Source organism: Mytilus californianus, unplaced genomic scaffold, assembly GCF_021869535.1.
Source record: "Mytilus californianus isolate M0D057914Y unplaced genomic scaffold, xbMytCali1.0.p SCAF_62, whole genome shotgun sequence".
In the NCBI taxonomy this organism is placed as follows: Eukaryota; Metazoa; Mollusca; class Bivalvia; order Mytilida; family Mytilidae; genus Mytilus; species Mytilus californianus.
In genome coordinates, this window is record NW_026262715.1 from 613,026 (window position 1) to 629,979 (window position 16,954).

The 16,954-nt window shown below is 31.9% G+C and overlaps 1 long non-coding RNA gene across 1 annotated transcript in view; it reads right to left on the reverse strand.

Moving 5' to 3' along the window:
• Positions 1-9,378: 9,378 nt before the first annotated feature.
• Positions 9,379-16,954, reverse strand: part of LOC127707303 (uncharacterized) — a 40,632-nt gene continuing 33,056 nt past the window's right edge. The window contains exon 3 of the long non-coding RNA XR_007984756.1: positions 9,379-9,410. This is a non-coding gene — a long non-coding RNA (uncharacterized LOC127707303). The remainder of the gene's footprint in view (positions 9,411-16,954) is intronic.

Sequence of the window (16,954 nt, forward strand, 5' to 3'; positions counted from 1 at the left end):
TTATCTAAAGTTGCTACGCCGCAAAAGTGATTGTTGTTTGACAAAAGTATCACAAATTTTCAATCTGGGGGCCCCCCAAGGGTGACTGGGGAATAGAAGTATGGTCACCATTGGTCTTCCTCCGACCGGCAGTAAAACCCGTGCTAAAGTGGGGCGTCCGTTTTGGCTGTGCGGGATGTACAAATTTGCAGCCACGTCCGGTCAGAATGGGGACGTTAAATCCGATGCCTCGTGTAAAGAGAGTGCCACGCTCTTTGCACGTTAAGAACCCTTGCAACAACTCTTTGAGGGGTCCGTAGGTGACCTGTTGCAAGGCTAAATTTCTGTCCCTATCCAATATACCCTCATTTCCCGTGGTAGTCTAAATTTCTCCGACCTTAATCCCTTTATCTATTACAGAACCTACCTATTGTATTTATTGTGAACTTGTTCTCGTCCTGAATATGCATGAAATATTTGCCACTGGACGTTAAGCAACCAACAATCAATCAATCAATCTGGGGGCATGTCCCTAATTCTTTTTTTGTTGTTTGTCTGTCTCTGGGTTTTTATATTTTGCATGCACTTGCAGATGTGCCAAATTTTCAACAAACGCATGAAATTCAGCAAAAATTGCAAGATTATAGAGAAAATCATAGATCACAGAAAATAATTAGATGACAATGCATGAATCGCGGGTAAAATGCATGATTTTGGCAGTTTTGCACCTGTCCTAAGTCTGGAAGTAGCCATGGATGGGCTGGGTAAGTTAGTTCTTGAACTAACAAAACCCATCTGAAGTCCAATAAAACAAATTGGAACAGAGTTCAGAACAAGTTCCATATGTTTCTGAAAAATATTAGGTGCAGACAGAAATTATCAAAGTACTGAAGTACTGAACATCGGATGACCGCAAGTTCTTGTGGATGGTCAAAAGCAGAAAAAACTCCCATCTCTTTAAAACAACTCTACCGAAAACTGACACATTCTTGTTTAGTTAACTCGGTCCTGTCATTTTTTACAAGTTTATCCTGGATTTTTTTTTGGCCCAGTCGTTCATTCTGTTTTGTTTTTTTCTTACTTGAAACTCCTGTCCTGCCACTTTTTTTTTAAAATTTCATCGCTTATGTTGCTACAAAAACTACGACACATTATGTATGTATGTGCCTGTCCTAAGTCAGGATAGTGTGTTGTCGTTTGTTACTGTGTTACATATTTGTTTTTCATTCATTTTTTTGTGCATTGATTAGGCCATTACTTTTCTTGTTTGAAGTGGTTTACATTTGTCATTTCGAAGCCTTTTATAGATTACTATGCAGTATGGGTTTTGCTCATTGTTGAAGGATGTATGGTGACCTATAGTTGTTATAATTTCTGTGTCATTTAACTTTTGTCTCTTGTGAAGGGTTGTCTCATTGGCAATCACACCACATCTTTTTTATATACATTTGTATTTCCAAATTTTCAATAAATTAAAACAACACAATTTTCAGTGGCAATATATTTATGATATGATTATGAATGTATTGGAATAAACAATTTTTTCATGTACATAAAAGTCTTAAAATCTTTATTCTTAGTTAAATTTTCTGCATTTGACGAATTTGAGAAAAATATATAATTGTAATCCTTAGCATGTAAGTAAGTGTGTAAGCAAAAATCCAGAACTCATAATATATTAAGACAAAGTAGTATAGAAAATATTCCATTTAACTTATATGTTTTCATTCTTTATTGATACAAAATAAATGATTAGGTAGATAAGCTTGACATCCATTTTGACAATGTAACTGGTTAAATATTAATATTACACATGTAATCGCAAAATTTGTTACTGTAAATGGAAACCTATTAAACAGTTCAAAATAGATGGATAAAGATCAAATAACTCAAAAGTACCTAAATTGTGCACACCTTTAACTGCCACCTTAATGTTTCCCTGTCACCATAACTGAACATAACTTATTCTCATTTATTGTTATGCAATTGTCTATATTTAAATACCATCCATTGTTAAAACCGCATGTTTTTTGTTGAGAGGAAGCTCACAGAAATGGTATTTACATTTTTCACTAACATTATCTTTATTACATAACAAACTCAAACTTCATAAAACCTTCAAAGTATACAAACACTTGGTTTCAATGTTGACCTTTTATATTTGTCAAGTGACTACTGTTAGTTTTTGAAATGAACATAAAAAAACTAAGTAACTTTAGTGTTTGGTTGCCAACAAATAACATTTTGCTTGAAAAGTTTTGATGGTTTAACTACCATATACATTGTACATGTATATACATCAACATGTAAAATTGATATTGAAGCAGTCCAATGAAAAGTTCAATAAAAACAAGATTTTCATTTTGAATTGCTTTCTCTTTCATTGAAATAACATAACATTCAGCTTATTAATATGAGTTTCAAAAAAAGAAAAACCCAATAATCCTTCCAAACTAGGATAAATTTATCACCACAACAAGGTGATCACCATTTGAATTCAGTTAAAATGGAAACCCGACCAAAATTGAGTTAAAAGAAATATATTTTCCATTTTTTCAAAAGAATTTCTGCTTTTTTTAGTTTACCAGATATCTTAGGATTATATTTTGATTCTAAAAACACTTTCTTTAGTGTATTATGTTCTTTTGAAATTGCAGTTTGTAATATAGCCATAGCAATGTCTAAGGAAGATTGAAATGATCTGTTGCCTGGATATTTTTCAAGACGAATTTGGTATTTGATGACATCTATAATTTCTCTATTCTCATCACCTAACGGATCTTTGCAAAAGTCCATCTCTGTTTTAGGCTTTTGAACATCTGCCATCACTGTAAATAAAATACAGTTATATGTAGGAAATGCATTTATTTGAAATACAGGTGAAATTCTTCAGAACTATATTAAAAAAATCTTACTTAAGTTCTAGTAACTAATTTACTCTTTAAATATTTTAAGACCAAAAACAAGGATTTAAAGTTCTATAGAGATTTTCATATCAGGCAGAATGAACTATTTTTTAAAACATAAAAGTTCATTTTAATACATTGAACTTTGTTGTAACATGGGGTACTTGGTCAAATCATGACACACTGGTTAACAGTTTACATCTATTACTTGTCGTAGATATTCTTAACTTTTGGAACCAGGTTAAGTAATTTCATTGGTGTGATAACAATATTTAAGGACCTCAGAGATTAAAGGTAGCTAGATGATTTGATCATAATGAAGTACATTGTATCAACAAAATGTTAATCAAATGATTTATAATGAAACCTCCCAAAAAAGCAGTAAAATGAAAATAGATGAACGGGCAGAAAAATTGATTCCAGAGGGTCCCAGATGTCAGTTCTGTGTCCTCTTTTTAATTATATTTTTTTGTTTATGAATATGGAATAGCAGTATACTACTGTTGCCTATATTCCTGTGTCTTGGCGATAAAAGTATAAAGTATATCAGAGTATCTCAAACTCTGTCTGTCTGACAAAATGTCAGACAAAAAGCCATTCAGTCGATGTCAGACAGAAATTTTCAGAATTTTTAGTTGAATATATAGTAGAAAAATGTCAAATTTCTTTTTCGGTCAGACAAACCCTAAAACATTTTGACACAGACTGGTACATGCACATGTACAGTAGATACAAATGTACTAATAATTATGATATTCATGTCAATTAAAAAGTGCTCATCATTTAAATTTTCAAATATGATGAAAAAAAAAGTAGTCTCCTGTCATTAATTTTTACATTGTTTTATGCATTTAGAATTTCAAATGCAAGATTATTATTGACGAAAGGAATAACATATTTCTATTGATTACAACATGTATAAATGGTTAAATTTACCTTTCCTTGAATCTAATACATATTGATGGACCATATTCATTTTGTCAATTTGTCCAAGGTCTATCAAAATCCTTTTATTACTTTTACCTGAAAGTAAAACATCACATTATTCAAGTTTTGAGAGGCTATTCATTTTATTATTTATTTATACATGTAGGTACAAAAGACAATCCGATTTGTTTCTGAATTCTCCAACCATGGAAGTCATATATGATACTTGAAAATTACAGCATCTTTTCAGTCGGTAAGTAAATTCTTATTAGTCCCCTACAATTGACGTTGAAGGGGACTTTAGGTTTGCACTCTGTCCGTCCGTCTGTCTATACTTCCACCCTGCAAATCAGCTTTCCACACTTTTTTTTGTCATGCTTGAGTAAGTTGGTTTGATATTTTGTATATAGTATAACCATGACAGGTTACAGATCAAGTGCTAATTTTGTTCCAGTCTGATGATTTACAGATTTAGATTATGTTTTGTTCTGCTCGGCTGATTTTTGCTAGAAAATTACAGCCTTTGGACTAATAGAAATATACACAGACTGATACACTCTTTTCTATGTGTCTTCAGATCTTGAGCTTGTTTTTAATATGTAAATAGATATAGGAAGATGTGGTGTGAGTGCCAATGAGACAACTCTCCATCCAAATAACAATTTTTAAAAGTAAACCATTATAGGTCAATGTACGGCCTTCAACAGGGAGCCTTAGCTCACACCGAACAACAAGCTATAAAGGGCCCCAAAATTACTAGTGTAAAACCATTCAAACGGGAAAACCAACAGTCTAATCTATATAAAAAACGAGAAACACGTATAAATTACATAAACAAACGACAACTACTGTACTTCAGATTCCTGACTTAGGACAGGTGCAAACATTTGCGGCGGGAAATCCAATTATGATGAGTTGCGAATCAGTTTTAAGTTTCATGCTGCTCTGCTTATTTTTGCTGAAATTACAGACTCTAACTGAACTTGAAATAATCTGAAATAAACAGTTGAATGCTGGACCGTGCATGTTTCTGTCCCCACTTGTAATTGATATTGCAGGTTTTCACTTTATTTGAAAAGGGACCGTTTATGTCGTTCTGACACATCTTGATTATACATGTACCCCCAGGCCCTATAAGTAATAGTTTCAATACTAGGATTCACTTTTACCTTTTTTGTCTTCAAAAAGATTCCTTTTAACTTGCAATCTTCTCTTCCTAATGGTCGTTCTACATGTACTTGCTGTACAACTTCACCTGTCATCATTGTCACACACAGCAGATTTCTTATCTGTAATAAGATTCACATTTTGATTATTGTATAGTGAAAAATTCAAATATTTGTCAACCCAATGCATGCAATAAGCCTTCCAAATAGATAATAGCCTCCCTGTTGTATTTTTTTTAATTTCACGATTTTAAGTATTTTATTATGTTTGTAATGTCCTGATACTTTCAAATATTAATATGAAATATATAAACGTTTACATTTAATTATTACCACTAATGAGATCATGAGCTGGATTATGGCATGTATTTTCTATTTCATCTATATTTTCTGTTTAAATTTTCTAAATTTTATGTATGCTGGTCATTTTTGTATTAACATGTAGATGTTTTCTCTTTATTCACTGCGACTTCTCAAAACCTAACAAAATGATATCTGAAATAGAATAAAGTTAGTTTTAAAGATAATTAATTGATGTTTTTTTACATAGATTAAGTTGGAGTATGCTGTATGATAAACGAAGGTGCAAAGTGTTTTTTTTTCTATTCAATATATTCAGTGGCACGTCCAAATTTCCCCAACATCCGGGGCGGCCTCCTAAACATGCATGAAATATATGCCATGGACGTAAAGTAAACAACAATCAATGAAAAGATTGAATATTCACCTTTACTATAAGCCCTTTTTTCTAGCAGTTGTATGAGGCGTTATCTGCGTTTGACAAATACAGCAAAACAATATCAACACTTTCAGTATTGGAGCTCATTATCCGTTCCAAAATCTTTCTCAGAAATAAAGTCAGGGTGGATTAAATAGTTCATTTGTTTTCACTATTTCTGGCTGTATATCTAGATGTATAACGTTACTCCTTGTGTGTCAACAATGAGTACTATTCCACTTAAATCTTCGTTTATCTCGTCTTTACGGGAAGTCATGATAGCATTAGTTGTCTCGACGTCATATTTGTTCTGAAAGATGATCTGTACTAGTACTTACGATGCCTCGTGAACACAAGATAAACGCAATAATTTTTTTTTTATTGGCCTTGTATACATCACTGGTCCATGTAGATCCTGACAAAACTTACCTGTTAACTTAACCATTTGTTCCAAATTTAATTTTGGAGAGAACAAAAGTGCAAATTAAAAAAGCAATGATGCTAGTCATAGATCTCCATGTTATCATTCTTAACAATACAAACAATATTAATGGCTAATTACCTGATGTTTTCCATGCATAGGCCTAAGTGTCCATGGCTTTGAAAAATGCTGTTTTGGGTGATAGTCATATTTTCTGATGTGGTGGATTCTACTCTAGCTAATTTAGTTTTTTTTTTCTGTTTTCTGCAATCGATTTCTTTTTCTGCTTCTCGTGACTATTTCCTCAACACTATTACCGGTACCTCTGTTCCAAGAATCCTTAAATCGATCAAACTCTTCATCTCCGTTCCGTACCTTCTTCCCCGTCATCTAATCCGTTTATGAAGGAAAAGTGATTGCAAATTACATTCACAATTGTGTGCATGTCATCTGGCTGCATTTGTTCTCGACGGTTATGATAAGGCAACTTCAAGAAACTATACATTTATATATTTTTTTTCCGAAGAAAAGATTTTCTATTCTGATTTGGTAGCTGATCGTTATTTCTAATGTTTCTTTTGTATGACACTGGTTTTTGATGTTCTTTCTTCACCTTTGACTGAAAAGTCATTCTTTCCCCCTCGCGCTGGATGATTTTCTGGTAGGACATCTATTGTTAATGTTTTATAAATATAACAATATTTTTTCCGGCATCCTTACACAAAAAATACTTTATAAACATTGCATGGGAACATAACCAAACCTGCATTCACAGTCAAAAGTATATAATTATTCACAGTAGTTAATTATAATTCCGCACACTTTTATTTCACTTTATTCCATATCAGAAGTCATAACGACGTCCTTGGCTTTTCCAAGTCCACCACTAAACTCCTTACGTTCATATAGGATTCCTTTCTCACCAATCATCTCCTTTAGTTCATCAAAATCACGTTTAATATCTTCAATAGTGTTAGTTTCCTTTAGAGTACGACGGCTTGAACTAGTGTCTTTCAGCTCTTTGAATTCCCTTTTTCAGTTTTGTTGATTTCCGTATTCTCGTTGTTCGCCCCATTATTCCTGTATTTCTCAACCCATTTTTCATGTAGCTTTTGGATTCTTTCGTTTAACCCCCCAAGGGTGACTGGGGAATATAAGTATGGTCACCATTGGTCTTCATCTGACCGGCAGTAAAACCCTTGCTAAAGTGGGGTGTCCGTTTGGCTGTGCGGGATGTACAAATTTGCAGCCACGTCCGGTCAGAATGGGGACGTCAAATCCGATGCCTCGTGTAAAGAGAGTGCCACGCTCTTTGCACGTTAAGAACCCTTGCAACAACTCTTTGAGGGATCCGTAGGTGACCTGTTGCAAGGCTAAATTTCTGCAACGTTTTGAGAAGTCGCAGTGAATAAAGAGAAAACATCTACATGTTAATACAAAAATCATCAGCATACATAAAATTTAGAAAATTTAAACAGAAAATATAGATGAAATAGAAAATATATGCCATAATCCAGCTCATGATCTCATTAGTGGTAATAATTAAATGTAAACGTTTATATATTTCATATTAATATTTGAAAGTATCAGGACATTACAAACACAATAAAATACGTAAAATCGTGAAATTAAAAAAAATGCAACAGGGAGGCTATTAACATGATTAATCTTAATCAAAATATACATCTTTAATAAACTTAGGCATATTTTTACTGTTTACTTTTAAAACAAGTTACCTGGAATAATTTCAAATATTAAAGTGTTACATGACTTTGATCGGGAGGGTCCCGCACAGCCAAACGGACGCCCCACTTTAGCAAGGGTTTTACTGCCAGTCGGAGGAAGACCAATGGTGACCACACTTCTTTTTCCCAGTCACCCTTGGGGGGTCTTTAAGGAAAAGACCTCTGAAGTAACTTCAGAAGTAAGGACTAGTTTTCGTAATCAGATCTTCAGATGTACTGTATGCCAAAACGACAAAGGAAATGACCAGCACTTGGGAAGGAGCTTGAAAAGTGTTAGATAGTAACAAAGGGGACAGTTGCCGTGCCTTTAGAAAGCTCAAAGATAAAGTAAACGAAATTGGCTAACCGATATAGGAATGACGATAGTAAGAAAAAAGTGAAAGAAGAAAATAGCCAAGAAATAAAGACAAGGATAAAGAGATGATAATAGAACTGCAACAGCAGAAAGACAGTCTGAGAGGAGATTGTCGTTGTAACAGTAACACCACCAAAGGCGCTGGCAGACGAGGAGGAGGGAGAATCATTAACAACAGACATTTGTACTGAGCGACCTTCATGTTAGGAATGGATAACTTCTTTTTACTGGACTAATTGTTACACAACGGATTATTACATTACATGTTTGAATTAACGATTTGTTTGAGTGGTGGTCTGATAACGAAGCGGAATTTCCACGTTGATCTATAATCGCAAAAACCCCCAAGGGTGACTGGGGAATAGAAGTATGGTCACCATTGGTCTTCCTCCGACCGGCAGTAAAACCCGTGCTAAAGTGGGGCGTCCGTTTGGCTGTGCGGGATGTACAAATTTGCAGCCACGTCCGGTCAGAATGGGGACATTAAATCCGATACCTCGTGTAAAGAGAGTGCCACGCTCTTTGTACGTTAAGAACCCTTGCAACAACTCTTTGAGGGGTCCGTAGGTGACCTGTTGCAAGGCTAAATTTCTGTCCCTATCCAATATACCCTCATTTCCCGTGGCAGTCTAAATTTCTCCGACCTTAATCCCTTAATCTATTACAGAACCTACCTATTGCATTTATTGTGAACTTGTTCTCGTCCTGAATATGCATGAAATATTTGCCACTGGACGTTAAGCAACCAACAATCAATCAATCAATAATCGCAAGACGTGTTTAAGCAGTACCAGCAATGTCCGTTCCTTCCGAGAGGATTTTTTAATGTCCATGACTTGTTATTAAAAAACTTAGAAACAGACTTTTAACTAAACAAGAACAAGATCAAAGTGCCCTGCAGTGAAAACCACGAAACTGATTAGAAGCAGATTTAGAAGAAAGTTTCAAACGTCACGAGCTCAAATGTCAATCGTCTAACCAGAATTCAAAGACATTTTCTTCTCAAATTATTTTTAATGCAAAACAACAAAATATATGCAAAATATTTTTAACAGTGGAAGTTGTAATAGGTTAAAACAGATATTTCAGCAAAAGCTGTTTTCTAACTCATCATCGGCTTTAATCTTCTAATTCTGCGATGGCAAGATTCAATTTCTTTCTAACGATTTCTCCCGACATGCGTCCTTGCTGCTCTACAAAATAAAAAAATTGCGTACATCGATTCTTGTAATCGTTTGTGTCTTTCCTTCCCTCTATACGAGACTTCTATCCTGACAAAAATATATAATTTTTATTCCAAAGGTTAAATTAATCACATTTTTTATTAGGCCTCAAAAAAAAGTATGTTAAGGGTGACATGTTGAAAATGTTAATGTAGATTCGAAATAATCAAGATTAGACTGCATCTCAAAAGTCAACATGAGTTTGCATACTTGTAAAAATGTCAGGGAAGACCGTCAAAATTAGCTAGGGTCGAGTTACCCAAAACGAAGCTTAAATTTTGGCCAATTTACGTAGCATATTCGTAGGTCTAGAAATTAAATAACAATTACGGTTTTGGCTTTTGATATAAATTAAACAGGGTATGATTTATTCCAAATCTTAAAGATGAAAATTAAAACATTTTTAACTTAATAAATTAAATATTGATTGATAAAACAAATACTCACTCTTTGCCGAATTTCAGTTCAACAATTTCATTTTCAACTTGGAATCGTCCATGCAGTCTTATTATAGTCCGACAAATAACATTTTTAAACCGTCATTCTTAAAATTGTACTTGTGAAATTTTTTTTCCGTTTGCAAAAATCCGTGAAAGTCTGTAATCGTCAAGAATTGGGTGTTTTACCATATATCTAAATCTTCACATATTTGTGTCAGGGTAATATCTACTTCTTCATCCCACACATATAAGGATAATCTTATTCTAATTCACGCCTTTTAAGAAGTCCGTAAATTTTAGAAAGTGGGCGGGGTTTGACTAAGGGAATATTTTTACTGAATCTTATCAAATTATTTTTAATGCAAAAACAAAAAAATATATGCAAAATATTTTTAACAGTGAAAGTTGTAATAGGTTAAAACAGATATTTCATATTTTGGATAGTTTTTCCGTATATCGTAAAATATACCGTAGTACCTTGTCTCGTGAGGTTAAGGCCGGGGCTTTCAACAAAAACTATGGTATAATTTACGATACACAGAAAAACTATCCAAAATCTATGAAATATCTATAACATAAAACCTTTAATTTAAGAGTTTAAGGTCTCTGATGATTTTATCAAATTTATATTCAGCTATTTAAAATGAATTCAGTTTGTCTAGTAGGAAATGCCATTAATATGTGTGTATCACTGTAAGTGTTTGTGTGAAAGTAATGCGTGCATAAGGTCATCCGAGGGAGGATTCCGAGATGCCAGACTTTCGGTTTTGCAGCGTTGAAATGTGTATTTTAAAAATGGTTACTAGAGCGTTGAGAGATTAACTTTATTCATGTAAACTTTCTATTTTGGAAATAATTATAAATTGTATTATTTTTAACACATAAACATATTGACCATTGTAAAAATTTAGTATTTTTTTATTTTGTGGGCGGGATGTTATATATATCCTGAGCCTACTTCGATTCGTCCAAGTCGGGTAACCCAAGTTACTCGAGTTGCAATCGATGTACCCGAGTTTTATCCTTTTACAACCCTCGAGTTAACTCGATATCAACCCTGAACCTGATGGCAAGATGGCGACGAAAAAGACGTGAGTGCTTTTCGAAAATATATTTTTCTACGATTTAAACGGATTTTAGCCATTTTATGTGACGAAATAGTAGTTTAAGTGTTCAATTACAATAGACACATTAAAACACCACAATATATATCTATTGTATTACATCAATGTCCATCAATTGTAAATATTCGCTAAAATATACACATGTGTACCTCCGTTATACTTTTTAGAGGGGGGCAAGGTGACGTTTACTGTTCTTGTGTTCTGGGCGTTTTTTATTCATTGTTATCGGCTATTGTGAATATTTTTTAGCTGTTAACTGTTATTGTCAAAATCAATTCACTGTTCTGCTCTTATTAGGACCCCCTTTGCCCCTTTTCCGTAATATAATCCTATATGCTCAGCCTACACGCAGCCACGTTTGGGGTGGTTATAAGGGGTTTGATCCTGGGATCCCAGGTAAAAATCATCTAATCCCGAGATCGGAAATAAATGAAAACTTTGAATTTTCCCGCTGAGGTAAACAAAAATGTCCCGCCGAGGTCAAACAAAATGTCCCGCCTTGATAAAGTCCTTTCCACATGACAATGCGCACCTTTTTAGCATTTAACTTAAAATACCGACAGGTCTCATATTTTTTGGGTCCGGCCTCTTCCCAATGTCCTCTCTCCCATTCAACCATGGACAATTTATTTACTATATTATTATAGGCTATCAATACATACAGGGTTCAATAGATGCTGCAGGGCCGATATGTCCAGTTAGTGCTGGGACGAGTAATGTGTATAATAGTTCCTGGCTAGTGGTAAAGTCTATTTTAAGAAGTAGTTTTATAGACGTTAATAACTGGTTTAGTATTACAAGTCATTTCTTTTGTTTCAGAGATGCTAGAGACCTTGTCCAAATTTTGATTAATGGAGATTTATACCACTGTACACCAGAAATTAAAAATCTTTTTGATGACAATGTTGGTGATTTATATATTAACTTCACTTACTGCATAGAAGTACAATGATTACCAAGACAAGACATGACAAGACAAGTTTATTATACCATTACCGGTCTTTTTAATGAATACTTGTATTTATGCAGTAAACGATAGAGAAAATTACATGTATACACGTGATGACATCCAATGAAATATCAAAATAATTACGAAACGTGGCTTAGATTATTCAAATATATGTTTCTTATTGTTTTGGAGCACCATTATTTTCTGCGTTTGTAGTTTCTTCCAGGGGATTACGAGTATCGCCTTGGAGGGATGACATGGTTTTGGGATCTTAAACCTGACTTAAACACAAATCACTTTTTTTTCGAAATTGAAGCTTTTTTGAACTGGAAAAGACGTCAATTTTTTCTGGTAATTAGAAATCCTAACATTCCTTCTTGAGTGTCGCGCATATAAGACCTACACTTCGGATGCACAAGGTATTTGTTTAAATATTTGATGAAAATCTCATTTTCATTTTTCAATTGTTAAATTGGAACCTACGGACTAGACACACGTGCAGTGTAACTGTTTTATTTAGACGGGGCATATCTATTCGTTCAATTAAAGTTCATTTAAATATTGCATTATTAAAAATATTCTTATTGTAGAGCATGGATTGATGATGTCTACAATAGCTTAGTAATCCCCAGTACCTACTGAGGCGGAGGGTATGTTCCATTTTTTATTCTTTCCTGTCTATATTCACTAAATCATATTCATTTTGCATTTTACATACCTTTAATACCCTTTTAATAGCCACATATCAATTATATATATTTCAATATACTTTTAACTTAACAGTGATTTGATTATCGGCAGTTTATACTTAACATTTTTTAACAGTGTTAAAGTCGTTAACACATGTGAAGCATAACAAGTACATGTACAATGTAAAATAAACTTTCCATTGTGAATTATACTATTATTATGGAAGTGTGCATATTGCCAGAACTATATTTTGGCTGACATTTCGATCTATTTGTTTAAGATGTATTCAATTCCAATCATTTTTAGGATTGAGTAAATTTTTTCTAGTACGTTATGCATTCATTCGCCTAATATTTTTTTCTACTTTATATTTTCTATGCTGTTGACAACCATACATGTACGTGCAATCGCATGGGTGTATTGTTACATAATGTTTAGCCCAATGTCTACCCCGTTGTTTTTTACAGTTTGTTTTGATCTCTGATTGATAGCTGTCTCATTGACAATCATACTAAACTGCTTGATATACTTGAACATATTACTTTTGACTACAATACCAAATTTCCTTTTGTCTGTGTTGATATGAACGAGTCGTAAGAAGCAGGACATTTCATGACATCTCGTCTGACAGACCGTAAGGTAATCCAGACTAGACATGTTCGAGTTGTCTTTTTGACACTGTTCCCACATCTTATTTTTTTTAATAATGTATTGATAGTTTACAATAATTTCGACAACTTTTTATGTATGTTTATAAGATGTAACCTTAAATTAACCGCTGATAGTTTTACTATTTTTTACAATTACTTTTGAAACTTTATTGATTAATAATTTTACTATTTTTGTTACTATGAAATCGGCCACTTTTTAATTCTTAAATGCATTAAACGTTAGCTTAACTCAAACTCTTTTTTAGTGACTCACTCATATTACTGATCTTAAGTGAGCCAATTTCTTGATTGCTAATTTTACTACATGTTACAATACATTTAGCCAATTGTAAAAAGATAATTTAAAAAGATGTAACCTTGTATCGGCCATTTTCTTTATTTATAATTTTACTTATACTTACAACAAATTTGTCTACCTTCTTTAGATAATTGTATAAAATTTAACATTCAATCGGTCACTTTTATTAAATAATTTTAATAGATGTAACCTAAAATCGGTCATTTTTATAAGATTACTTTATTAAATGTAACCTTAAGACGGCCACTTTTCATTGTTCATTTAACAATGAATTTTACTTCTTTTATAGATAATTGTACGAGATGTAACCTAAAATTTGTACTTTTTATTAGACAATTCTGTTTGATGTAACCTTAAATCGGCCGTTTTCATTACTGATAATTTTACTGTAATATACAACAAATTTCTCTTCTTTTAAAGATAATTGTACTACATGTTATCTGGAATTTGTCACTCTTATTAGATAATTTGATAAGATATAACCTAAAATTGGTCACTTTTATTGGATAATTTTATTGGATGTAACCTTAAATCGGCCTCTTTCTTTAGTGATCATTTTAAAATAAATTCGACCATATTTTATAGATAATTGTATTAGAAGTAACCTTAAATCGGTCACTTTTATTAGATATTTTTTTAATATGTAACTTTAAAACAGCCACTTTCTTTGTTGATGATTTTTCAATGAATTTGACAACTTTTTTGAAGTCATTGTTATAGGTGTAATCTTAAATCGGTCACTTTGATTAGATAGTATTATTCGATGTACCTTAAATTGGCCAATCTCTATTGATTATTTACAATAATTTCGACAACATTTTATGTATAATTTATAAGATGTAATCTTAAATTAACCGCTGATACTTTTACTATTTTTTACAATTACTTTTGAAACTTTATTGATTAAAAATTTTTCTATTTTGTTACTCTGAAATCGGCCGCTTTTTAATTCTTAAATGCATTAAACGTTAGCTTAACTCAAACTCTTTTTTAGTGACTCGCTTACTATTCCTGATCTTAAGAGGGCCAATTTCTTTATTGCTAATTTTACTACATGTAACAATACATTTAGCCAATTGTAAAAAGATAATTTAAAAAGATGTAACCTTGTATCGGCCATTTTCTTTATTTATAATTTTACTTATGCTTACAACAAATTTGTCTACCTTCTTTAGATAATTGTATAGAATTTAACGTTCAATCGGTCACTTTTATTAGATAATTTTAATAGATGTATCCTAAAATCGGTAATTTTTATAAGATTACTTTATTAGATGTAACCTTAAGACGGCCACTTTTTATTGGTCATTTATCAATCAATTTTACTTCTTTTATAGATAATTGTACGAGATGTAACCTTAAATCGGCCGTTTTCATTACTGATAATTTTACTGTAATTTACAACAAATTTGTCTTCTTTTAAAGATAATTGTACTACATGTTATCTGCAATTGGTCACTCTTATTAGATAATTTGATAAGATATAACCTAAAATTGATCACTTTTATTGGATAATTTTATTGGATGTAACCTTAAATCGGCCTCTTTCTTTAGTGATTATTTTAAAATAAATTCGACCATATTTTATAGATAATTGTATTAGAAGTAACGTTAAATCGGTCACTTTTATTAGATAATTTTTTAATATGTTACTTTAAAACAGCCACTTTCTTTGTTGATCATTTTTCTATGAATTTGACAACTTTTTTGAAGTCATTGTTATAGATGTAACCTTAAATCGGTCACTTTGATTATATAGTATTATTCGATGTACCTGAAATCAGCCTCTTTTTTTAGTGATCATTTTAAAATAAATTCGACCATATTTTCTAATAATTGTATTAGAAGTAACCTTTAATCGTTCACTTTTATTAGATATTTTTTTTAATATGTAACTTTAAAGCAGCCACTTTCTTTGTTGATCATTTTTCAATGAATTTGACAACTTTTTTGAAGTCATTGTTATAGATGTAACCTTAAATCGGTCACTTTGATTAGATAGTATTATTCGATGTACCTTAAATCGGCCAATTTCTCTATTGATTTTTTACAATAATTTCGACAACTTTGTATGTATAATTTATAAGATGTAACCTTAAATTAACCGCTGATAGTTTTACTATTTTTTACCATTACTTTTGAAACTTTATTGATTAATAATTTTACTATTTCTGTTACACTTAAATCAGCCATTTTTAATTCTTAAATGCATTAAACGTTAGCTTAACTCAAACTCTTTTTTAGTGACTCACTTACTATTACTGACCTTAAGTGAGTCAATTTCTTGATTGCTAATTTTACTACATGTTACTATACATTTAGCCAATTTTAAAAGATAATTTAAAAAGATGTAACCTTGTATCGGCAATTTTCTTTATAGATAATTTTCCTAATATTTACAACAAATGTGTCTACCTTTTTAAGATAATTGTATAATATTTAACGTTTAATCGGTCACTTTTATTAGATAATTTTAATAGATGTAACCTAAAATCGGTCCTTTTTATAAGATTACTTTATTAGATGTCACCTTAAGACGGCCACTTTTTTATTGGTAATTTTACAGAGAGTTTTACTTCTTTTATAGATAATTCTACGAGATGTTACCTAAAATTGGTCACTTTTTTTAGATAATTCTGTTTGATGTAACCTTAAATCGGCCGTTTTCTTTACTGATAATTTTACTGTAATTTACAACAAATTTGTCTTCTTTTAAAGATAATTGTACTACATGTTATCTGGAATTGGTCACTTTTATTAGATATTTTAATAAGATATAACTTAAAGTTGGTCACTTTTATTAGATAATTTTATAGGATTTAACCTTAAATCGGCCTCTTTCTTTAGTGATCATTTTAAAATAAATTCAACCATATTTTATAGATAATTGTATGAGAAGTAACCTTAAATCGGTCACTTTTATTAGATATATTTTTTAATATGTAACTTTAAAACGGCCACTTCCTTTGTTGATCCTTTTTCAATGAATGTGACAATTTTTTTTAAGTCATTGTTATAGATGTAACCTTAAATCGGTCACTTTGATTAGATAGTATTATTCGATGTACCTTAAATCGGCCAATTTCTCTTTTGATTGTTTACAATAATTTCGAGAACTTTGTATGTATAATTTATAAGATGTAACCTTAAATTTACCGCTGACAGTTTTACTATTTTTTACAATTACTTTTGAAACTTTATTGATTAATAATTTTACTATTTTTGTTACTCTTAAATGGGCCACTTTTTAATTCTTAAATGCATTAGACGTTAGCTTAACTCAAACTCTTTTTTAGTGACTCACTTACTATTACTGACCTTAAGTGAGCCAATTTCTTGATT